The 24,887-nt window shown below is 36.5% G+C and overlaps 2 pseudogenes across 2 annotated transcripts in view; one reads left to right on the top strand and one right to left on the bottom strand.

Annotated features, from left to right (window-relative positions):
* Window positions 1–24,887, bottom strand: part of LOC308550923 (ubiquitin-ribosomal protein eS31 fusion protein pseudogene) — a 1,162,334-nt pseudogene that overhangs the window by 489,325 nt on the left and 648,122 nt on the right. The window lies entirely within an intron of this gene.
* On the top strand, window positions 14,867–16,018 carry LOC308551643 (F-box only protein 28 pseudogene; annotated as a pseudogene). Its single transcript has one exon. The product of its transcript is annotated as an F-box only protein 28 pseudogene (transcript).

Genomic DNA, 24,887 nt, shown 5'->3' with positions numbered 1-24,887 from the left:
TATGCTTTTTAAAATTGATTTGAGAGAGAGAGGAAGGGAGAGGGAGAGAGAGAGAGAAACGTCCATGAGAGAGAGAAACACTGATTGGCTGCCTCCTGCATGCTTCCTACTGGGGATCGAGCCCACAACCCAGGTATGTGCCCTGGCTGGGAATCAAACCGGTGACCTCTTGGTTCATGGGTTGATGTTCAACCACTGAGTCATGCAGGCCAGGCTCTTCATACTTTTTATTGTTTATTTAAAGTCTGACCAGATTTCACAGTTCTTATGAGCTGGTATATGGGTTAATTCTTCTAAAAGCAGCAAGTATTTCCTGGTAGTCCTATATACCAAGCAAAATCCAAGCCACTAGGTATACACAGATAAATATATTATATCTGATCTGAAGGAACATGTACTATGGCCGTGCTCTAGAATAGTTAAAACTTCTATTCACATTCATTTATCCACATGTTCAAGAAATATTTCAAGTACTTATTAGGGATCAGTAACTGTACTAGGCACAAAGGATACAATGATAAGTGAAACACAGTGTCTGTTCTCATAGAATGTACATTCTACAAGGAATATGGACATTAATCAAGTATTCACACAAATTTTATTTAAGAATTGTATCAGAAGCCAAGATCTGGTATTAAGTGTGCTCATTGCTGTCATTTTTGTTGCTCCTAGGCCCTCTCATCTGTCAGAGCAAGGAAATTTATGTGTGTATTTAATAATTTCTCAATATAATCAAATATCCAATGAGTGTAAGAGTTTCTCAGATTGTTTTTAAAACTTGTTTTCTCTTAAATTGTTTCTTAAGTCATTATAAATATATAGGTCCCCTGTTATACTTTTAAAAATTCCCTTTCAATAAACCAGGTTGTTTGTACTTAGAGTTTTCTATAGTCTGCATTATATAGTTCCTTTAATTATCATGTTTGGGATTCATTGGGCTACCTAAATCTGTAGATGATTGTAATTTATCAGTTTGGGGAAAATATCAACCATTATCTCTTTAAATATTTCCTTTACTATATACTATCTTGTCTCACCTTCTAAAACTCTGACATTTTTGTACTCATGTCTATGTCTTCTATCTTGCCATCTTTCCATAAAGGATTTGGAATTGATTAGGAATTGATTACACAAAGCAACAGAGAGCATTACCAATCAGAGACAATTTTAATTCAGTTCAAAACTTGATATTTTTTAAACCACCCAGGTAGAGCAAATTTTAAGCTGCAAGGCCATATGAGGGCAGGCTTGTTGTAAATTATCAAAGGAAATATAATCTTTTCTTTCAATCAGCATGATTGGTCAAGACAGGAAAGTTTCCTTTGTAGTTTCCAGGAGGTAGAGCTTTATTTCTAGTCTACACTTAATACTAAGGGTGGAGCATTTGGGAACACAAACTTTATTTGGAGAAGGAGGAATTATATTATTAGACTCCAATCTCTGGTGGTCCCTGGGCTTATTTCCTGTACCCTTTTCCCTGTGAGTTGGTGAAAACTGAAGCACAAGTTCATCTGGTATGTAAAATATCCCAATAGCAAACCAGTTTCAGTTCTCCACTTACCTCTCTGGTTTTCTACTCTTAATTATTATTTAGATTTTGTGTATTCTCACTTTCTTACCAGCTTGTGGATTAATTTAGGTTTGTTTTTTTAAGCAGATTTCTTTCAATTTACTTAGTTATTTTTAGAAAAAAAATTAGGTGTATATGTGTATGTGTGTGTCTGTTGGTGGTGGCTTCTTAAATCATATGCATGCAAAACTTAGGGCTCGGATTCTCCAAGTCCCCACATTATCATCACTACTGGCAGTTCATTTGGTACATCTATATTATCAAGCCTATACAAAGGAATTTATACTTTAAAAGATTACCTATTTCAGAATGTTCACATTGCTTCACAGACTTCTCACATTATTTAATCCTGAGTAAAGAAATTAACCGCTGTGAGCTTTATTTTCCTTTTGTGAGAAATGAAAATATTAATCCCAGCTGACCACCCTTGAAGAGTGTAAAGAACAAACGTTAATGAGATAGTATATGAGAATGTGTTTTTTAAACTGTAAAGTATACGGTGATGCAAGATGTTAGTATTACTAAAAAGATTACCTTTCTATCATCATTTGGGCAACTTATTTAACTGGGTGTTTGCCCTTTGTATTAACTTGCTTTTGGCAACATTTTAAGAATGGGTCATGGTTAACTTATATTTTTCCACAACGGTCATTATTCTTTCTCACTTAACTAATATTCTGACCTTGCTTTATACTAACTTTCATTTGAAATGACTGATAATTCTGTGTGAATTTTAGAACAAATCTGAACCTACTGTATTTTAATACATTCCATAAAGTAATAAGTCATGATTACTTTCTTCAAGTATATAAAGTGCATAAAGACTACCAAAAGCCTACTTTGCATATCTGGGAGAGTTTATATTATTATTTACCAATCCTGTCCTTCCAGCATATATCTCTGGATCTCTAATTTACCTGTGACATATCATGAATTACTGTGGGCATTTTTTGATGAATATATTTATTGTATCACTCTTAAAACAGCAATCTGAAAAATTAAATTGCATGCTTCGTAGTGATTCTAATACCCTGGTATGCTCACTGTGACAGATTATTCAAAATGTTTTCAAATGATAAGGCACATTTGTAATTAAGTACCCAATTTTCTTTATAGAGCAGAACTGATGAGCTTGATGAGGCAAAAATGAAGAGTGTGACAATTATAAGTTTGACCAAACTATATGATGTATTGACTGTGCCCTACATAATAAACGTTCATGAAAATATAAGGTTAAGCTAACATGGGAATTTGAGGTTCGTTCTCCTCATGTGTTCCTGCTTTCAAAACACAATATCCATAAGGCAATTTCCCATTTTAGTAATTTCATTTTGATCCTAAGTCTTTGAAAGAATGAATATAATTCTGAAGTCTACAAACACTCAGAGTCTAGAAAATAATTAGATATCTAATGAATCAAATATAGCTTTCAGAAATGACAAGATAGGAATATTCACTGTGATACTTTATTAAACTCAAAACTTACATGTTAAGAGAGGCAGAAGCAGATTTGATGTTTCTACATCATAGCAGTTAAAAATATCAAAAAGTATTGATCTTTAGACATAATCATAGCTTCAAGCTACATAGTTAAATAAAATATAAAGAAATGGAATTGCATTTGAACATAATCTGAAGAGGGAGAATTTTTACTTAATCCTTTCATTAATGATGAAGGTTTGATCAATAAAATCTCCCATGTGAGTAATAAAAAAAATGTATGACCTCTGTCAATTCAGTTGAAATCAATTCAATTCAAAAAATTTACTGAGAGTTTACTATGAATAATGGGTCATTCCAGGAGTTCAGTGGTCCAATGATGAACATGAGATAATTCCTATCCTCCAGGGCTTTAAACTAGTATGCAAGTCAGACATATAGAAAAATTTCCCCAATATATAAAAGAATAAAATGAATACTATTATAGAGGCAAAAAAAGAAAACATGGGAATAGGGTGGAAGGAGAAATCAGTTGTGAGTTAGAAATCAGCAGTGACTAATACAATCTTTCTTCTATGCAATATAAATATCCTGAATAAAATAATAAGGACCTAATATTTCAAATTAGAAACACAATTAGCAATTTTGCAAATTATTTCCCTATATGTAGTTGCTGTGCATGTGTTATAAGCATGTTATATTATCTGAAAAATCATATAATGCTATACATCTCTGTAGGTGAAAAAACATGGAATAGCCTGGCTGGTGTGGCTCAGAGGTTGAGCATCGACCTATGATCCAGGAGATCAAGATTTGATTCCTGGTCAGGGTACATACCCGGGTTGTGGGCTCAATCCCCAGCAGGGGGCGTACAGGAGGCAGTTGATCAATGACTCTCTCATCATTGATGATTCTATCTCTCCCTTCTTCTCGCTGAAATCAATAAAAGCATATTTAAAAAAAAAGAACAACTTCTTTTTTAAAAACCATATATATTATATATATAATAAATTATATATATATATCCATATCCATATTTTTATTATAGAAATTCAGGCATGTCATCATTTCAGACAATAATAGTTCATATTTCTAGATAATTAGACATAGAAGGAAACTTAGAGGTCATCTAGCCAACCTCCTCATTATTGCATAAGGAACTAAGACAGAGAGGTGAGTTGACTGAGTGAAGGTCACAGGATGGATTAGTGGATTAGAACTGGATTTAATATTCCCATTGGATGCTGTCCACCAAGCTGTTTTGCATGAGCAGGGCAAGTTTGGTTGTAAAACAATTTAATAGATTTCACAATTAATGTTAAAGATGAATTTTAAAAGAAAAAAAAGACTATCTCATATAAACAGTCTAAATTTTTAAGCCATGCATTAATGTCTGTGGAGCTGAAAATGGAAATTCTGAGATAGTACCCAAAAGTTATCTGTAGGTTGTGATGGCAACTTGTTAGGAATTTAGTTTTGAAAATTTTCACTGATGTTTTGTAATACATCAAAATACATACAAGGTGGGGCAAAAGTGGGTTTACAGTTGTTTGTATGGAAAATAATACAATAATTAATAAATTATAATACAAGAACAAATTGTGTTTCAGGGGGTACTCACAACTGTAAACCTACTTTTGCCCCACCCTGTATGTACTAACAGCTGTCTGATTCAACTATGAGAAAAAAGTCTACAGAACTGGAGTTTCTGAAAAACCTGTAAAGGAATCTACACCTTCAAAATCAGTTATGTGGCCCAGCGGGCGTGGCTCAGTGGTTGAGTGTTGACCCATGAAGCAGGAGATAATGGTTCAATTCCCAGTCTGGGCCTGTGTCCGGGTGTGGGGATCCCCGGTAGGGGACGTGCACGAGGCAGCCAATCAACGACCCTCTCTCATCATTGATGTTTCTATCTCTCTCTTCCTCTCTGAAATCAATAAAAACATATTTTTTTAAAAATCAGTTATCTTCACCTAGCCCTTTTACCACTTAAACATATATATAGACACTTATAGTTTCTGAATAAGAATAGCTACTACCTAATAAATCGTTAAAAAATTATATATTTAAAGTCAACCTTGCAAAAGAAGATGCTCCTATGATTAGATCACTCAGAAATAGTTACCAAGAAAGACAAAATCTAAGTTCTCAAAATTAATGAAGGGCAATAGGTAATAAGCAAATAAAAATACAGAATGTCCCCCAAAATGTATACACACACTTTGAGTAGTTATAAAGGCAGTGTTTATTAAAATACATTTCATTTTCATTTAACAGCTATCAGCTGTTAAAGTGTGTATACATTTTTGGGGGGCACCCTATATATTAGATAGTGATGTGTTATGCAGTGAATTAAAAGTTTGCTAAAGAGTGTGAGTGTTTTACTTTGGATGGTCAGAAAAGGTATGTTTAAGAGTAGTATTTGGAAAGATCTGAAAGACAAGAAGGATACAGACTTGCTAAGATCAGAAAGAATTAACAAAGATAGAGAATATACTACTGGGAATCCCGACTTCCTGATCTGTTTCAGATAAACGAAAAATAAATATAAGCAATGCAATACGGTTGCAAATATTATCTTTCTCTTTTATCAAAGTATATTAGAATGAGTCAGCCATTGAATATACTAAAGTGTCATCATTGTCAGCATGGCTTTTAAAAAAAAAAACTTTATTGATTTCAAAGAGAGGAAGGGAGAGGGAGAGAGATAGAAACATCAATGATGAGAGAGTCATTGATCGGCTGCCTCCTGCACAGCCCCCTACTGGGGATTGAGCCTCCATCTTCTGAATCCTAGGTCGATGCTCAACCGCTGAGCCATGCAGGCCAGGCTCAAAATGGCTTTAGAACTAAAAAGTTACATGAACTTACACTTGGTGTAAACAAGACAGTATTTGAAACCGGAACTTAATTTTATCAGAAAAAAATTTAAAAACTGTTATTACACATATTCCCAGAGGGTACTCATCCATTTTATTAATGGTCTATAGGAAATAATTTTAGAAAGCTAAATTCAATTATTTAGACCTGAACTTCTCAATATTAAATCCATATTAGTCTATATGTGTGCTAAAGATATTGGAATACTCATAGATAAAAATAAGCATTTTTTTTAAAATGCAGGACATCACAGAGTCTTTGTTATAATAAAGTTTTGCTAAATTTATTTGATGACTTGAAAATACATATATTTTCAAGCCTGATTCATTAACATTTCCCAAAATCTGGGGTTCCATGGTTTAGGGAAGATAAGATTTACTAGGTGGCTGCAAACTGCTGTTTAACAATTTGTCTTAGTTTCCCTATTCTGCTTGTCCTGGCATTTTCCTAGATTTTACTATGCTATAACAGTTATTATTGGAATTGCTTTTCCTTACAAGTAATGCAAATAATATGCCACTTAATTTTTCTTAAAAAAAAACAACCACAACACATGATTATCAAAAATGACAAACCGATAATCTGTTGAGAAGTCTATTTATAATAAAAGAAAAAGACTCATTGAGAGAAAACATATTGTTGATCACAATTCTTCAAATTAAATACACAAATATTAAGACTACACTAAATACAACATATACTTTCAACAGCAAATTAAATATTAATGAAAGCCCCTTTACTGATTTCAAAGAGAATAGGAGAAAATACTGGATTCACAGTAAAGAGACGGTCTCTAGCTTCAGCTCTGCTGTTGTAATAGGCAGTTCTAAAACGGCCTCCTAGAAATTTCCTGCTTAATCCATGACGCATCTGGATATCATGGGAGATCAATCCTGCAATTATTTTGTTGTGCGACGCAGTTGACCTTGGGATAAGGAGAAGCTCTTAGATTGTTCAGGGAGACCCAATGTAATCACATTAGTCCTTACAAACAGAGGTTAAAAAGACTCAGATAATGAAAAGGACTTGATGTGCCATTGTTGCTTTGAAGATGAACATGTTAGAAGGAATGTGCGCAGCCTCTTGTAGTAGAGCACCAGTCCCAGCTGGCAGACAGCAAGGAAACGAGAACTTTAGTTCTACATGCACAGGAAATGAATTCTACCTCTGACCTAAATGAACTTGGAAGTATGTATTTCCCCTGAAGCTTTAGGTAAGAGTCCATATCTGCCCACATTGATTTCATTCTTGTAAGTTCTTGAACAGAGAATAAAGTTGAACCCACCTGGACTTTTAACCAAGAGTAGCTGTGATATAAATAACGGGTGATATTTTAAGCTTGTAAATTTGTTACAGCAGTGATAGAAAACTAATACAGCTGCTAAGAGGTGAAGTGAGTAAATTTCTGTGGATCTCCTTTTCCACTTCTGCTAAGTGAAGTCGTTGGACTACATTAGTATCAGTTAATCTGGGGTTCCATGGAACACTACGGACACTTGAGAGTAAGCAAGGACACTTGAGAGTAAATGGTTTGTGATAGACGGGCCAGGTACAGAAACTAGGGTACAGAAATCCACCATAGCAGGAAGCCCCAGATGCCTGGCAAGGGGCAAAACTAGGAAAACAAGAACCTTGTCCCCAGGGTGACCTATCCTCCCCTAGCATATTGCTGGTCATGCAGCTTAGACCCCCTGAGATTTCCTCCCTAAAGATAACATCTAGGCCTCAGTTGTATTTCAGCTCCAGGCCCAGATAAGCAGTGAAACCAGACAAGTGGCACCCCCTTGGCTGCTACAGGACCAGCTACATTGACTAACAACCTCCTGCCTTGGCACCAACCAATCAGTGGAGACCACAACCCTGAAAGAGCGCACCTGGAAAGCTGATGAATATTCTACTGAGACCCTCCCTTGAGATATACCTTAAGATGTCCACCTGCAAAGAAGAGATAAGTGCCCTCAGGACAAAGGACCCAGTGTGCACTTGCCACCACAGGAGCATGGCAGTGCCATCTCTTTCCCCCTTCTTCCTTCTGAGGGGACCCCACAAGACTTGCAACCAGGGGAGCAATGGGCAGTGGTAGCTTGTCCTGGGCTTACCCCCTGAACCTGTCTCCCAGGCCCCCTTCTCTCTCTGACTCCTCAGTGAGCCAAAGTAGCCCAGCCTAGGCTCTCCTGTTATTTCTTCTATGCTCTTCCTTGTTTCACCCTCCTAAGTATATTTTTGCTGCAGCCAATTAATTCTTGCTTGCTTTTCTACACTTTGTCTCCTGATTGGAATCTTTCCCTCAAGAAGACAAGAACCAAGGTCTTCTCATCATCTTCCTGGTAACAATAACCACAATGCATTTTATTATTTTGTAGGTATGAAAATTTAAAGTAATTAGTTTTCTATCTGTACCGATTGACTTGCGAATGGATTATTGTAAAATAAAAAGTAACATAATATAAATGTTAAACACCCAAATGCTGTACTAGAATCATTCACCAGACCTTAGTAATTTTTATAATTCTCTTAATTAATAGTATTATTTTTTAGATATAGTATTGCAGTCATTGCAAATTATTTTTTATTAAAGATAATAATCAAGGTTTTATTATTTTTATTAAAGAAAATTATTTTTATTAAAGATTATTATTTTATTAAAGATAATAATCAAGTTTTAGAGGTATGATAATCTTCTAAAGTGCAAAATAGCTTCCACGAAGACAGTTGAAGGATAATTTTGCTAATACACAAGCATAATTCACAGCCTCAAACTAAGGTATAGTGAATATCTCATGGTTTTTAATATGTTCAGAATTACTTCCCCTTCTTCTGGTAACCTCAACCACATTTTCGGGGGGAACATTCCCTTACCCATGCTGTGGTTCTAATGATGATGTCAAAATAGAGCCTAATGTCCTGGTCATAAGGCTGACCATCTGACTCACCTTGTCTTAACAATTTATAACAACCTATTTTCTTAGCTTCAGTGATTGCCCCAAAGAATGGCACCCAGGACAATCAAAATTATATCCTCAAATTTTACATTTGAATTCAGGGAAAGCAGACTTTCTTCTTTCTCTGGGGTTGCGGGCTAGAAATATATAATACTGGAGCTACATATATATCATCTCTGTAGTTCTATTACCACACTAAGAAACCCTGAATTAAATAAAAAAGAGGTGGGCCAACATAAAAGAAGTACACAAACAAACAAAATTGAATAAAAAACAGTAGAGCTATAAGATAGAAAGAAATATAAAATGAGCGAGATATAAAAAAAATATAAGATAATATGAAATATAAGATATAGAATGATCAGGTACTAGAGAGAAACTTGACAACATGGTTTAATTCCTGAAAAAATTACTATTTGATTTCTCAGTTGCATAAACCAGTAAGTTACTTTTTTTTTTAGTTCATACTAATTTATAACATAACCAAAATATCACTAACTAGTGCATTTAGGAGCATTTCTCTTGGTAAACTGAACTGGATGACCAATGTGACTTTAAGCCGAGAATGACAAAACCACTACTGCTCCCTTCTTTACCTAATCTACCATCACTTCTCACTTTGGTTACTGAAGTAGTTTCCAAACTGTTTTTTTTGTTTCCACCTTTGCCCCTACAGATTATATTTAACATGAGAGCCATAAGTCTGATTATGTCACTCTTCTGCTCAGATCTCTTTGATAGATGGTCATCTCTACTGAAGCCTAATGAAGCATATTAAGGAGATTTAGAGCAATGGGTCTTTAAACTTGAGTAGTATCACAATCATGAGATTTGTCAAAATGAAGATTCCTAGACCTATTCCAAGAAATTTTAAATTAAGAGACTTGACATGTCTTTCATATTCCATCCTTTGGGCAACATTGAGCTATATGGATGGAGAGGTTCAAAAGTATTTCACCACCAAGAGTATGATGGATTTTTACAAAAGTAATTTCTAGGCTTTGGAAAGTACTTATGATTTTCTAACTATTTCTTTTACACAGCTCACCTCAGCCTATGTTCTGTGCATATAGCCCATTTTTAGTTTTTCTTTATATTTTACATTATATATGCTACTAACCTTTAATCTTCACCTTCAGTATTTCTTGTATTTAAATGTAGCTTTGCTGTGATTCCTTTTTTTTTATGTTTTAATTTATCTTTATTGTTGAAAGTATTACAAATGTCCCCCTTTCCCCTCCTCATTGACACCCTCCCTCCTCCTGCTCCTCTCCCCTCAGGCCTTCACTGCATTATTGTCTGTGCCCATGGCTTATGCATATATGCATGTAAATTCTTTAATCTCTTCCTGCCCCACCTCCTCCCTTCCCTCTGAGATTCATCAGTCTGTTCCATGCTTCCACGTCTCTGGATCTATTTTCTTTGGTCAGTTTATCTTGTTCATTAGATTCCATATACTGTATAAGTGAGATCATGTGATACTTGTCTTTCTCTGACTGGCTTATTTCACTTACAATAATACTGTTCAGATCCTTCCATGCTGTCTCAAAGGGTAAGAGATCCTTGTTTTTCTACAGCTGCATGGTATTCTATTGTGTAAATGTACCATTTTTTTTCTATCCACTCATCTACTGATGAGCACTTGGGCTGTTTCCAGATCTTAGCTATTGTAAACTATAGCTATTGCTGCTATGAACATAGGGTTGCACATATTCTTTCTGATTAGTGTTTCAGGATTCTTAGGATATATTCCTAGAAGTGGGATCGATCACTGGGTCAAATGGCAGTTACAATTTTAATTTTTAAACACGAATCTAGTTTTTAGTGAATTTTAACTCACTTCCTTCTCAGTTGACATTTGGATAGCTTGTTTGCTGGCTGTAACCCAGATCATACTGTGAGATATCATCTCACACCTGTCAGAATGGCTATCATAAATAAATGAACAAACAACAAATGTTGGTGAAGCTGTGGAGAAGAGGGAACCTTCCTGCACTGTTGGTGGGAATGCAGACTGGTGCGGCCACTATGGAAAACAGTATGAAGGATCCTCAAAATTTTAAAATAGAACTGCATTTTTTATTGCTTAATAATATTCCATTGTATAAAGATATTATATATATCATATCATTTTTATCCATTCAATGACAACATAGATAGACCTAGAGGTATTATGCTAAGTGAAATAAGTCAGAGAAAGAAAGACAAATATTGCCTGATTTCACTTATATGTGGAATTTAAAAATAACCAAAACAAATGAACAAACTGGTCTTTGCCGGAGATGAAGGCAGTGGAAGGAGGAGTGAATGAGTGAAGGGGAATACAGTCAATAATAATGTGATAATTTTGCATGGTGACAGATGATTACTAAACTTAGTGTGTTGATCACATTATAAGATATATAAATGTTGAAACACTATGTTGTGCACCTGAAAATAATATACCATTATACACCAACTATATTTAATAAAAAATAAATCATAAAGAAAATCCTTCTTTGTCCTGGCCATATAACTCACATAGAGCATCTTCCCAATACTCCAAGATTGGGGGTTCAATCCCTGGTCAGGGCACATATAAGAATAAACCAATGATGCATAAATAAGTGGAACAACAAATTGATGTCTCTCTCTCTCCCTTCCTCTCTCTCTCTCTCTCAAATCAATAAATTAAAAAGAAAAATAATAATGTTTTAAAAAATAGAAATACCTTGTGACCCAATGATTCTACTTCTGGGTATATATCTGAAGAAATCCAAAACACTAATTTGAAAGAATATATGCAATTCTATGCTTTTTGCAGTGTTATTTACAATAGTCAAGATATGGAAGCAACCCAAATGCCCATCAGTATATTAGTGGATAAAGAATATGTGTTACATGCAGGGTGTCCCAAAAAAGTGCATTTCAAAAATGTAAACAAACACCCTACACGACTTTTGTGCTATTTAGTCTTCACGATGCAAATTACATATAGACTATTATACCAAAATAAATCATGTCTACATGATGAGGATTACTCAAAGCAAAGTTATGTATTTATGTATTGATGTCCCCAAAAATCATTCTGACCTTTTCTGCAGAAATAAATTATATGAAAGGATGCTCAATATAAAAGACTGACATATAGTATAGTCAATTTGATATATGCAAACATAGTTCTGAGGAAAGGTTTTCATATACGTCTTATCTGTCCTTTGTATGGAAAAGTTGCTCAAGGTAAGGCTATATGGGAATCAGACTCATTGAAAACAAATTAGGAGACTTAATCTATGAGTAGATGCGAGATCTGAGTGCTTATCAGTCTATTACAATCCCAGAAAACTTTCCAGAAAATTAAAAACATCTAATCTAAGCCTGAAGATGTTGTCCTTTCAGGAATATATTAAAATCTATATCCATAATCAAAGCAATTGTGTTGTGGGTACTCTTACTATAAAACATGCATTTTACATTTCTTCATAAACATCTAAACAATGCAAATTTTAAAAGTCTTTTCAGTGCTGAAATAATTTGGAAGGACAGAGACAAGTCAGAACTAAGAGGTTAGAACACTATGCATTGGTGTATAGCAGATCTAAGCACAGGTCCACAGGTTCTAGATGCTGTGCACATGACCCCACTTGTGTTTTCAGATTACACATTTACATTTGGGGCATTAGTGGGATCCTTTATTTTAGAGGTGGGAACAATGACATTAATGAATCATTGCCAGGGAACATACTGAATGGCTGCATTAGCTGTCATAATAAACCATGTAGGTCTTGAAAGATTTTTATTCCCTATATTTAAAATGGAGGGTTTTTTGTGGGTTTTATATTTTTTTTAGAATATTTTTATTGCTAATGTATTGCATTTTGGCTACATTATGAGTTAAATTGGCTCTTACCAAAATATTCTTTGAAGTTAACTTCATAACTTTGCTTCCATGGGAAAAACGTACATTGAATTCCTGAATAAGTGACTCATAAATAAGCATAATCCATTTGTTGGTGATTTTATGTAGATTTGGAAGAAGAGTTTTTAATTTAAATTTTATTTTTTTAATTAGAGCTTACATCCAACATTATTTTGTATTTGTTTCAGGGTACACCATAGTAGTTAGACAAGCATATACTTTATAAAGTGGTCCCCTGATATTTCCAGTACCCACCTGGTTCCCGACATAGTTATTACAATATTATTGACTATATTCCCTATGCTGTACTCTACAGTCTCAAGACTATTCTGTAATTACCAATTCATACTTTTTAATACCTTCACCTTTTCCACCCAGTCCCTCAGCCCCCCTCCCCTCTGACAAGCATCAGTCTATTCTCTGTATCTATGAATTTGTTTTTTACATTTATTTTGTTCTTTATATTCCACATATAAGTGAAATCATATGGTATTTGTCTTTCTCTGCCTGATTTATTTCAGTTAGCATATTCTCCATGCATGATGTTGAAAATCATAAGATTTCATTTTTGTGGCTGAGTAATATTCCATTGTATTTATGTACCACAGATTTTTTTTATCCACTGATCTACTGATAGGCACTCGGGTTGCTTCCAGATCTTGGCTAATGTAAATAACGCTGCAGTGAACATAGGGGTGCACATATTCTGTCACATTAATGTTTTGCATTTCTTTGGATGGGTTTTATATTTAATGACAGATTCCTCCTTATGCTGTTAGTTGCTGATGTGTTTGGAGATGCTGGCACAGTTTCTGAGTTATACTTTTCTATTGGCTGCAAGTATATCTCAGTTGCTTTGGGGAGCATCATCAAGTGATAAGTGTTATATGCAAACCTACATGGTGAACATTTACCTTTAGTTGGCTAATTATCATTGTGTCAGTGAGTGTATCTTGCATAAATATGTAAGTTAGATTATTGTACTTGCTTCTTTGTCAATTAAAATGCATATTTGAAAACTTACCATGTTAATGAGAGCCCTCTCTTATTTCAGAGTCACTATATAAGTGGAAAGATTACTAAACATGCATTTTAAAGAAAACAGTCCATGTAGATAAGCATTGTCTTTTTCTTGATAAATCTACCTAGGTAATGTTAGGATAGACAAGTCACCTAGTTAACGCTGAAGTTTTCCTAAAGAGAGGGTTTTTGGTATTTTTTTTGGTTTTCTTTCTTCTTTTTTTAAATGTCATAACTTATTTAATAAATGTTTTTATTACACATGTTGCCAAGGAACTATTTCTGCTTCCTAAATTTTTCTTTCATTGTAATCTTCTGCTGACTTTATTCAAGCAGTTCTTATTTCAGAATAGTCCACTTCACAAAGATGCACCATTAACAATGCTTTACCTATTATACACATGTAACTATGTATTGTATTTATAGCAGGCGGCACACAAATTATATTCATCGAGCTTCTACACACTATCTTTTTCCTTTTAGGGGAAAGTTAATCTCCTCCTTCTCTTGGCTATTTCTAGATCTCTGCTCTGGCACAGTATTTTATTAAATTCTGCTTTATTGAGAAGCCACAGTTCTCCCAAGTGAAAGTCATTCTATCAGAATTCACTTAAATTAAATCAAAGTTATTTTATTCTTTCATAAGTTAACCAAGCAGTTTAACATATATTTTTGACCAATACTAGGTACATAGTACTAAGCTAAGTTCTACTTATACAAGATAAGACAAATAAAGCCCTATTTTCATAGACTTTGCATTCCAACGGTCACTCTCCTGCTCCTTTCATTAACACATAAATATAATTCTGAAAGCTTTACGTCACGTAAAATAAAGGCATATGCTTTTTAGTTTATTTAATATGCAGTCACGCCCTGGATTTATGCATTTTCTCTCTTACCCACCCTCTAATTTTTTCTCTACAAATAAACAAAAGTGATCGTTATATCACCTGAATCAGATTATGTCACTTGTCCGCTTCAAAACCAGCGACGCCATTTGTTGCACTGAGAATAAAGTTCCTGTGGCGTCCTCGCGCCGGCGGCTCCAGGGGAGGAAGTGACGCACCGGAAGTGCCCCTCGCCCCCCTGCAGCGGGGGAAGGCTCAAACTCCCAAGATGGCGGAAGCAGCGGCAGCTGAGGAGCCGATGGCTGAGGAAAGCAGCAGCGGCCAAGGCTACAGCTCTTCTTCGACCCTCGACTCTGCCCAGCGGCTGCCCCCTGCACCCCTGCCCGCGCCCCAGGCCCCACAGCCCGGCTCCCAGGCGCCCTCGGCCCCGGTCCCGGCCCCGGCCCCGGCTCCGGCCCCCGCTCCCGCTCCGGCTCCGGCCCAGCTGCCTCAAAAAGACATGCTGGTGGCGCTGCCCATCGTAGCCATCGAGAACATCCTCAGCTTCGTGTCCTACGACGAGATTAGCCAGCTCCGCCTGGTTTGTAAAAGGATGGACTCGGTCTGCCAGAGAATGCTGACCCGGGGGTTTCTGAAAGTGGAGAGGTACCATAATCTATGCCAGAAACAAGTCAAAGCGCAGCTCCCGAGGAGAGAGTCGGAAAGGAGAAACCATTCCTTAGCTCGGCACGCGGACGTCCTTGCGGCCCTTGAAACCAGGCTCTCAGTGTTAAATATGACTTTCATGAGGTATGTGGATGCCGATCTCTGTTGTTTCATCCCAGGAAAGGTTATTGATGAGATTTATCGTGTGCTGAGATACGTCAGTTCTACCAGAGACCCTCAGCACACTCACGAAGTACTCCAAGAGTTAAGGGATATTTCCTCCATGGCGATGGAGTACTTTGATGAAAAGATTATTCCGCTTCTAAAGAGGAAACGACCAGGATCGGATGTGTCTGGAAGACTCATGAGCTCGCCTCCAGTTCCAGGACCTTCTGCAGCCCTACCAACAACGCAGCCCTTCTCCAAGCAGAACCCTTCAAGACAAAAGGTGACCAAACTCCAGCAGCAGGTTAAGAGGAACCGTGCTGGCGTGACTTTTCTCAGGCGTGAAATTTCCAAGCTCCGCACCCAAGTGCAAGAACAACAGAAACACCTCCAAGGCCAGAACCAGAAACTGCTAGTGCAGACCCAGATCCTAGGGGAGCAGAACGCACGGCTGGCGGAGCTGGAGCGCAAACTGGGAAGACTAATGGAGAGCGCAGTAGGAAACCCCTCAGGGTCTGGGCAGAAGGAAGGCTCGCCACAGAAACAGGAAAAGGCAGCAGAAGCCGTAGACTCCTTTAGGAAATCCAAACGCCTCCGGAACGGAAAGTAAATTGGAATGTGCTTCTGACTCCAGGGGATGACCTGGCTTAGTGGCTTGAGCAGTGATGCACGTCAGGATACTGTGAGCGACATGGTGTCCCTTAGGCTTCTAGGCTCTCAGAACACAACTTAAACTTGAACTCTCATGGTTGGGACATTCTTTCCCCGCTTCTCCTGGTCGAACTGATGCACAGAATCTTTTCACTTTGCAATAGATTTGTACTAACCAGACCTAGTCTATTATGTTTTGAGTTCACTTTTTTTTCTGTCTAGCTCATGTTTAAAGTTTGTTTCTGCATATATGTACATTACTTAAGGATCTTAAACCAGTCTTGACAGACTAGAAGTTTAATACAGAAAATGTCTTGTTCACTTGAAAGAAAAGACCTACTTTTTTAAATGGACAATATCTTGTTTAAAAAAAAAAAGTTGACTTTTTGTTATAAGTGACCTTTGTCTGGAATGTCTGAAAAGTAGAAACTGCTTTTTGGTATTGAAGTAATGGGTAACTGAAACAGACTTCCATAGTGTTGACTGTAGAAGGGGCCTCCGCAGTATCCACTATATTTTTATAAACTACTGGCGAGGGATTTATTGTTATATTATGTTTTCAGTTCTCTTTGGGGCCACATCCTACATTTGCATGGATGGATACATGCATTGCCTAGGCAACTCACTTAAAAAGCTCTTGCACTGGTATTGATCTTGAACCTCTACACTTCACCTGCTAGAGCAGCGTTTTAGTTTATTTAAGCTCTTAAAATCTTCCACCACAAAAGTTGGCCTCTGCGGGGAGGGGTTGTGAGTCTATTTGTCCTCTGGTTTTACAGGAACAAGAGAGTATTAAAGCCCATTGCTTTATCTGTTTTCTGTAGGGTTCAGGTACACTGGCTAAGGCAGAACCCCCAGCCCCAAGGCTCTTTCTATCCATACAGACCTCTGGTAACTAGTACTTTGCCTTGCTCACTACTGTGTGCACTCACTGATGGAGCATGATTACCAGTAATGTGAGTGGGGGACCCACCCAGTGGGATGCAGTTATGCTGTTGAAAGAAAGTTCTTTGAAGAACACTATACTACGAAAATGCATTTTGATCATTTCGTTTCTAGGGGATGACCTGAGGGAAGTTTTTTAATATTAATTTCTGGCTTTCCTTATCCTCAACTTTAAACGAAAGCTTTAATTTTGTTTGCACTCCTGTGTTGAGCTTGTAGCTGGAAAAGCACCTCTTGCACTGTTCAACCTCCTAAGTGGTCACTTAAACAACCTCCAAATTGTGTACAGAGGTTATTTTCCCCAGCTGTATATTTTTGAGACACTCAGCTATTACTGTTGTAGTTTTGTTTTAATGTACTAAATTATGTTATTATTTGACTGTTAAGTTATTTTAAACTGTTGCCTTGGGCTTCAGTTATTTAAAATAAATTTAAGTGTAATGTATTAAAAATAAATAAATAAAGTTCTTATGACCTAAAGGAAGTTTGGCCACTGCTCTCTTTCCAGCCTAGCTTCATGCCACTCTCTTATTTAATTTTATGTCTGAGCTGCAGTGATTTTTCTGTTCTTTCAACATATATATGCATTGCTAGCTCTTCTGGCTGAAATGTTCTTTCCCAGGCTTTTCAAAAGCCTGGCTCCTTTTAATAATCACCCCCTGTAAGAAGCCTTCTTTGGGGCAGTCTAGCTTGCCTCCATTGTTACTGTCTCTCTCACTTATTTTATTAAATGGAACATAGCAACTCATAATTCTACATTTATTGCTTGTTTATTGTCTGCCTCCACCACTAGACTAGGCTCTGCGTGGGCAGGAGCAAGATCTGCTGCATTTATCTTTGTATATATAGCACTCAGCACATCACTGACACAGAAACAGATTGCTTACAAAGTAAATGAGTGAGCGACTGAGTGAATGAAAGTCCATGATTTCAGATGCAACCGTTCATTATAGCATTTTTCCTCCCTATGGAGCAATCTTCTTTACATCATTTTTATTTCAACACCTTTCTCAGGAACACAATTCACTCCAAGTTGAAGAAATACTTACTTCAAAATACACATGATTTTTGTAAAAGTTTCATGAGCCTGAATCCAAAATTTATGCTGATAGGGTGCAAAAATATTTTAAGTACTTAGATATTATATATATCTATATATTGAAAATTACAGAGTATTTCATTAACAAAAGATAAAAATGAATCAATATTTTAAAAACTATACATACAAAAATGAATTTATAATCTGCTGTGTGCATGGTTTAACACATTATTATACATTTATCTATTAATGTTTTGTGTATGCTAGTCTGATCTCCAAGACTAGATTGCAAGCCCTTTAGGGGTAGGAAACTACCATGGCATATTTCTCCTGAATACCCCAAAGCCTCTGTGATAACATGGTGTGCACAGAGAGTGCAAAATAAATGCTTGACTACTATTTGTAATCAAGCATTGGTTGTGATATTAATATTTTATGTATGGTTTTTTGGCTTCACGCTCTTTAATACCTTAAGAAAACTCTACTAGAAGAAAAGTGATACATAAACAGATAATTTATGTTTTGTAATTTAGGTCAAATATAATTTTCCTAGTTTGATTAAATAGATGCCCCCCTATTGGAATTTCAGAACCTGGCCTTTACAGGGAAATTATTTTCCCCAGTCTTATAATTTCTGTTTCTTTATAGTGTTAGGAATTCTGTGTGTGTATTTCTGCAGGAAGAGGTCAGGGAAGTGTTCAGAAAAGTAAATTGAATCTCCTGGCAATTTTGACCTCTCATATATTCTAGTCTTCTTATTGTCCAACAGAAAGGGATACAGTAAACACTGAAATGTTTGTCTTAAAAAAAAGTTTAAAAAGCCAAACCAAATTCATGTATGTGCTACTTTCAAGGGCCAGACTGCATGGACTTTCGGCAACAAATCTTATGCTATTCCCAGTCCACAGACCTGTGCAACAGTGAAGCCAAAGTTCCCCTTTGATTCTTACTATAAACACAAAATTTGTTGTTTTTTCACATATGTTATCTAATTTAGACCTCACATAAACTCTCTGAGACAAGCATTATTGTCTCTCAGCAAAAAAGGAAACTGTAGCTCAGAGAGGTTGGGCGATTTGCCTCACGTAACACAGTAATGGAGTTATGTGAGGACCTAGCTCTAGCTTCCTACAATTCTTGTGTCTCTTCTAATATTTTGTGTGTTCTTACAAACAAACACAGAAAAAATATGTTAAGAAAAGAAATTTTTGATCAGGTACCGCAGGCAGAAGTAGACATGAAGTTGTCACTGGGAAGGAAAAAGGAGATAAATATTTTTGAAAACTTGGCTAATAATACAAGTTTGTTGTGCCATTGAATATAATCTACTTCCAATTTCCTAGTGGTCAGGAGAAGGTGTTAGACAAAGGTCTTTGCACAAAGAAAATTTTTCCATTGCTGTCCATGGCCGAGTTTATCTGCTGCTTTTCTCTACCAAAAATTTGATTTGTTGCCTGCAGCAAGCTTGTAAATGTATCATGGAATATACCGGGTGGAAAAGTTCAACTTATTACTCAAAAGAACTAAGCAAGGCCAAATGAGCCCAAATTAATTCTGAGAAATTACTTAGTCACTTTCCAGTTCTAGTTGAAAGATAAAATCCTCACTAAAAGAAAGCTCTACAAAGGACAGAGTTGTTTCTTTTGTTTTTTTCCCCCTTTTCCCACATATGTTTCTCCCTAAGACCTAAAAAAGGTACATAAAATGAAGCAGCATTTTATTTAAGTGTGCTCAGGATCAGCAAAATGTGGCAGAGATTAACACACCGATGAACGAGCTTCATCTAATCCCATTCTAAACACACAAAAGCAGGCCACAAACAGCTTTAGACAAAAATTTTAAGCATTACAAGGATCGTTAATACCATTGTGCAATTAAAATGTCAGTAGTTAATGCCAACCTTGGGGAGGAAATTGATTGGTTTAATAGTTTCCCAAGGTGACAACAGTCATCTGCAATCCAGTAGTGAACTCTAATGTGAACTGCCTGGAAGAGAAAGGAAACAACACAATAGAGGTCATTTGTTAAGTGCTTTCTAACTTAAAAGTGACAGTAAAAACAAGCACAATGAAAATCTCTTGCAACATTAAAAGTCCTTTGTACTATTTAAGCTACCAGAGGACATAAGATATGTCAATTATAAGGATATGTAAGAATAAAGAATTAAGAATTTGTAAATAGCCATTTCCTCATATGCATTTTAAGGGTAAGTTTTAGGTGTTAATCAGACGAAGTCCAAGTGTAATCAATTAAATTTTTGTTAGGACACTGTCTTCAAAGTCCCTTCTAGTAAACCAGGAAGAAAGTTAAATAGATCCTATCTCCAAATGAGAATAAAGGCTTGAGAGGTTATACAGTTTTTCTGGACCTGAATTCTATTTGTGCATTTAGCCATCAGAAATTATCACAAAGCTTCAACGTTACATTTAAAGTGACTTGAACCTGAAACCCTCTACTGGAGTGAGAAAATATAGAGGCCTGGTGCTGTGTGGCATGACCTCCACTTGCCCTCTCCTTTCCCGTTAATGTAGCATAACGGTCAAAAGCCCAGGCCTTGGAGTCAAATAAATTAGGGTCTTGGTCTCACCTCCAATATTTATTAGACAGTGCCATGCACTGTGTATAGCAATTCATGTGCATTATCCCAATCTTCCACCAAATTATAGATTATATTAACTTCCTTATTTTCAATGTGAAAATTCAGGCTCATACAGATTAAGGAATGGCCCAAGATCAGCTAGTTGTAAAAAATACAGCCAAGATTCTAATCAAAATGTATTTGAATCCACTAGTCATAATTTAGCCTTTGACATTTGTAGCAGATGCTGTCAATGCCCTGTCCAAATGCCCTGAAAACAATTTCTGAACACATTAAGGGCTTCTTGTATTTCTCTGCTTAAGGACCTTTTTTATTTTTTTTATTTTTTTATTTTTTGGTCAAGGGGACCATTCAGGGGGCAGCAGCAGCCATAGCAGGCTGGTAAATTATGCAGATTAGGGTCCATGTGGAGAACTGAAAGATTCTTCATTGTAAATGAGGTGATGGTGTCTGAACTGTCTTGCCAGGCCATTAGTTAGAAGGCTGAGAAGTAGTGAGAAGGCTGAGAAAGATGGGCTATACTAGAATGGCTTAACTGTGGAAGACCATATAACCCATCACCCGAATATCTTCCTCAGGTGGCGCCCGAGGACACTTTCTTCATCAAAGCAGGAAGGCAGAATTGGGCTGAGAATCAGAAGTGTGGAATGAGCAAGATCTGAAGGTTGAAGACAAAAAAGTTTGAGGGAGAGGAACGCAGCTGAGCCTACGAGAGTAGGCACAACGTGTATGGATCTTTGTCTCGAGTCAATACCCACCTGAGAGCATCCACTACAGGGGAGGCATTGACCGACCAACTGCACAGAATGACTGTTTTAGTGGATTTCTTCTGGATCTTCCTCTCTGCCACCCCATTGCTTACACAGTGAGACCGTGAATATAGTAATTATACCATATTAGTCTCTTAAACCTGCCTTTAAAAATCACGACAAATTTGATTGCTTAAAACAACAGGAATTTATTGTCTCAAAGTTAAGGAGGCCAGAAGTCCGAAATGAAGATGCTCGTTGGGTTATGCTCCCTTCTAAGGCCCCATGGAACTCATTTTATGGCTTTCTCATGGCTCTGGCGGCTGCTGGCAGTCCCTTGCCTTTCTTGGTCTGTTGCTATGTCACTCCGGTCACTGCCTCCTTAACCACATGGACCCATTCTCTCCTGTCTGAATGTATCTCCTCTTATAAGCACATTTGCCATTGAATTTCGGGATTACTCAGGTAATTCACGATGATTTCATCTCAAGTCCCTTAAGTTAATTACATATGCAGAGATCCTTTTTCCAAATAATGTAACAATCATAGGTTCTCGGGATTTGATGTGGACATATTTGGGGGGGGGGGCTGCCATGAAACAACTACACATGGTAACAAAATTGGCAATTACGCACAGGCTCAACAGTATGGATTGCCTCTCACTAAAGCTAATCTACATATTTCTGATACTAAAGATCTGCTCTGTAAACAGCAAAGACTGGGGGCTAGGCCCTTGATACAGTTACCACCTCTCAGAGGGACCCACCAGCCACGTGGTAGGAAGTTGATTACATATGACTCCTTCCACACAGGAGAGGTTGGTCTTTACTAAAAATGACATGAATTCTGGCTGCTAGTGTGCCTTGTCTGTTCACACTGTTTCTGCTAATGCCACTACCAAAATGGAGTAACTTCATTCCTCACAGATCTTCCTTTTGAAACTAAATATACCTGGACATAGAACAGCAAATAAGCATAGGAAAATTCTAAATAAAATGGAAAGAAGCAGTGATTTTCTTAGGGATCTCTGTCCCTGAGAAATAACATGATAATATATTCCCCCTGTGTCTTATTGCCTCTAATATATCCAAGAAAGAACACTGCAGAAACACCCAACCCCAAACGGCCTATAGATACAAACAAAAACAGCTCCAATATAAGCTGGTTCCTCCTAACCAAAAGATCTGGAAAACGGGAGACTAACAACAGAAAACTTGTTTTAGCAACAACCACCCTAATCCAAACAAATACAAATGGAATAAACTACACCTTGTACCTCTGAGATTTCAGCTGGACTGAGTAAGTAGGTGATCTTCCACTCTTCCCCTTAACCTCAAAGAAAGCAGGCAGCAGTGCTCAGATTTTCTGTGGGGCAGTATCAGCACACCCATGCTGTCAGTTGGTTTTCCATCCCCTGCCCAACATAAAGTGTGCTTTGATTCCTTTGCAGTGAGATGATCAGAAAAAAGGGTAGCTAAACTTTTCCCCACTTATCTGCAATGAAGCAGTGTGATTCGGTGCTCACCTTTCACCCGGGGAGTGCCAGCAGGCCCAGCAGAAAGATAAATATACACCCGCCTGGCTCTCACACTATCTGCTAAAATAAGGAGGTTAAATAAAATCCAGAAACTCATAATATAATATTCATAATGTCCAGGATGATATCAAACATCATTCATTTTACTAAGAACCAGAGAAATTACAAAATTAATGAGAAAGGATAACCAACAGATGCATACACTGACATGAGTCAGATGATGGAACTATTCGACAAGAATTTAAAAATAGCCATGATAAAATGCTTCAACAAACAATTTTGAATGCTTTTAAAACAGAGGAAAACATAGGCATTCTCAAAATATAAATGGAAATTTGGGAAAATAATCAAATAGAAATTATAGAATTGACAAATACACCAGCAGATATACAACTTGCTGGATGGGTTCGATAAGAGTGTAGACATCAGAGGATAGAATCATAGAAATTAAGGTTGATTATTAGAATTTACACAATCTGAACAACAAAGAAAAACTAGACTAAAGAACAAAAAAAGGACAGCATCTCAGGGATCGGTGGTCCAAATGAGCTTGCATTCTTATCATCAAAATCCCAGAAGGAAAACGGATAGAGAATAAGACTGCAACACTTTTTCAAGAAATAACTACTGAAAACTTCAACCTTTGGCAAAAGGTATAAATCTAGAGATTGAAGAACCTGAGCAAGCCCAAGATAAGACAAATCCAAATGTATTCATGCCAAGACACATCCTCATAAATAAACTTCTAAAAATGAAAGGCAAAAACAAAACAAAACCTTGAAGAAAGCCAGAGAGAAAATTAATCATTACTTATACGGAAAAACCAATTCTAACAATATAGGGTTTCTCATCTGAAACAATGGAGTGAAACCATGGAGGCCAGAAGGAAGAGGCTAGATAGTTTTTTCAAGTACTGAAAGAAAAGATCTGCCAATTGCAAATTATATATGCAGTGAAAATATCCTTTAGAGATTAAGAGGAAATAAAAACTATGCAAGCAATATACTCAGAAACACTATAAATCAATCAATTAACCAGGTGGAATTCTAAAAACATCCTCGGATGAAGAAAAAATAAGAGAAGTTTTTGCAAGCAGACCTGTCCTAAAGGAGTGACAAAAGGACATTCTCTAAACAAGGTGGAAATTATTAAAACAGAAACCTTGGAACAACAGGAAGAAAAAAGAACACTATAAGCAAAAATATGGGTAAATTTTTTTATCCTGTTGAGTTTTCAAAATTATATTTGATGGTTGAAGCAAAAAGTGTATCACTGATGTGGTTCTAAATGTAGAGGTGAAATAGTTAATATAATTATATTATAAATGGGAAGGTCGAGACATAAAAAGACATGAGGTTTCTATACTTCACTTGCACTGATAAAATGGTGACATGACTAGATACTAACAAGCTTGGTGTATATCATGGAACATTTATAGCAACTAAGAAAACTATAAAAAGAGATACACACAAAACACTATAGATAATTCAAAATGTGTTTAAACATGTTCAAATGACCCACAGAAAGCAGGAAATAGAAAATAAATAAAAAGCAGACAGAACAAACAGGAAAAATAAAAGGACAGATGTAATCTATAATATATAAATAACTGCATTAAATATATGAACAGTTTAAATAGAAAAGTTCAAATTCTATATCCAATGAATATATCCTTCAGGAATGAAGGGGAAGCCAAGCATCATCAGGCAAAGGAAAACAAAGAAATTTCAGTTCCAGCAAACCTACCCTTAAATAACAGCTAAAGGAAACTCTCTTAAACAAAAACAAAAAATAACAAAAGAAGGCTTGGGAAAGAACTTTGTGGTAGATAAAAATATGTAGTAGAATGTCCTCATGAGTTTTAAAAGTCATATTTGGTACTTAAAATTTTTATAACACCCTGTGATATAGTGCTCAAAGCATATAAGAAAAATTCTCAAGGCAATAATATTTTAAAAG

The sequence above is a fragment of the Miniopterus schreibersii genome (genome assembly GCF_964146895.1).
Source record: "Miniopterus schreibersii genome assembly, chromosome: X".
NCBI classification, from domain to species: Eukaryota; Metazoa; Chordata; class Mammalia; order Chiroptera; family Miniopteridae; genus Miniopterus; species Miniopterus schreibersii.
Note: the sequence above shows the minus strand (reverse complement) of the source record. Positions and strands in the feature narration are given on the sequence as shown.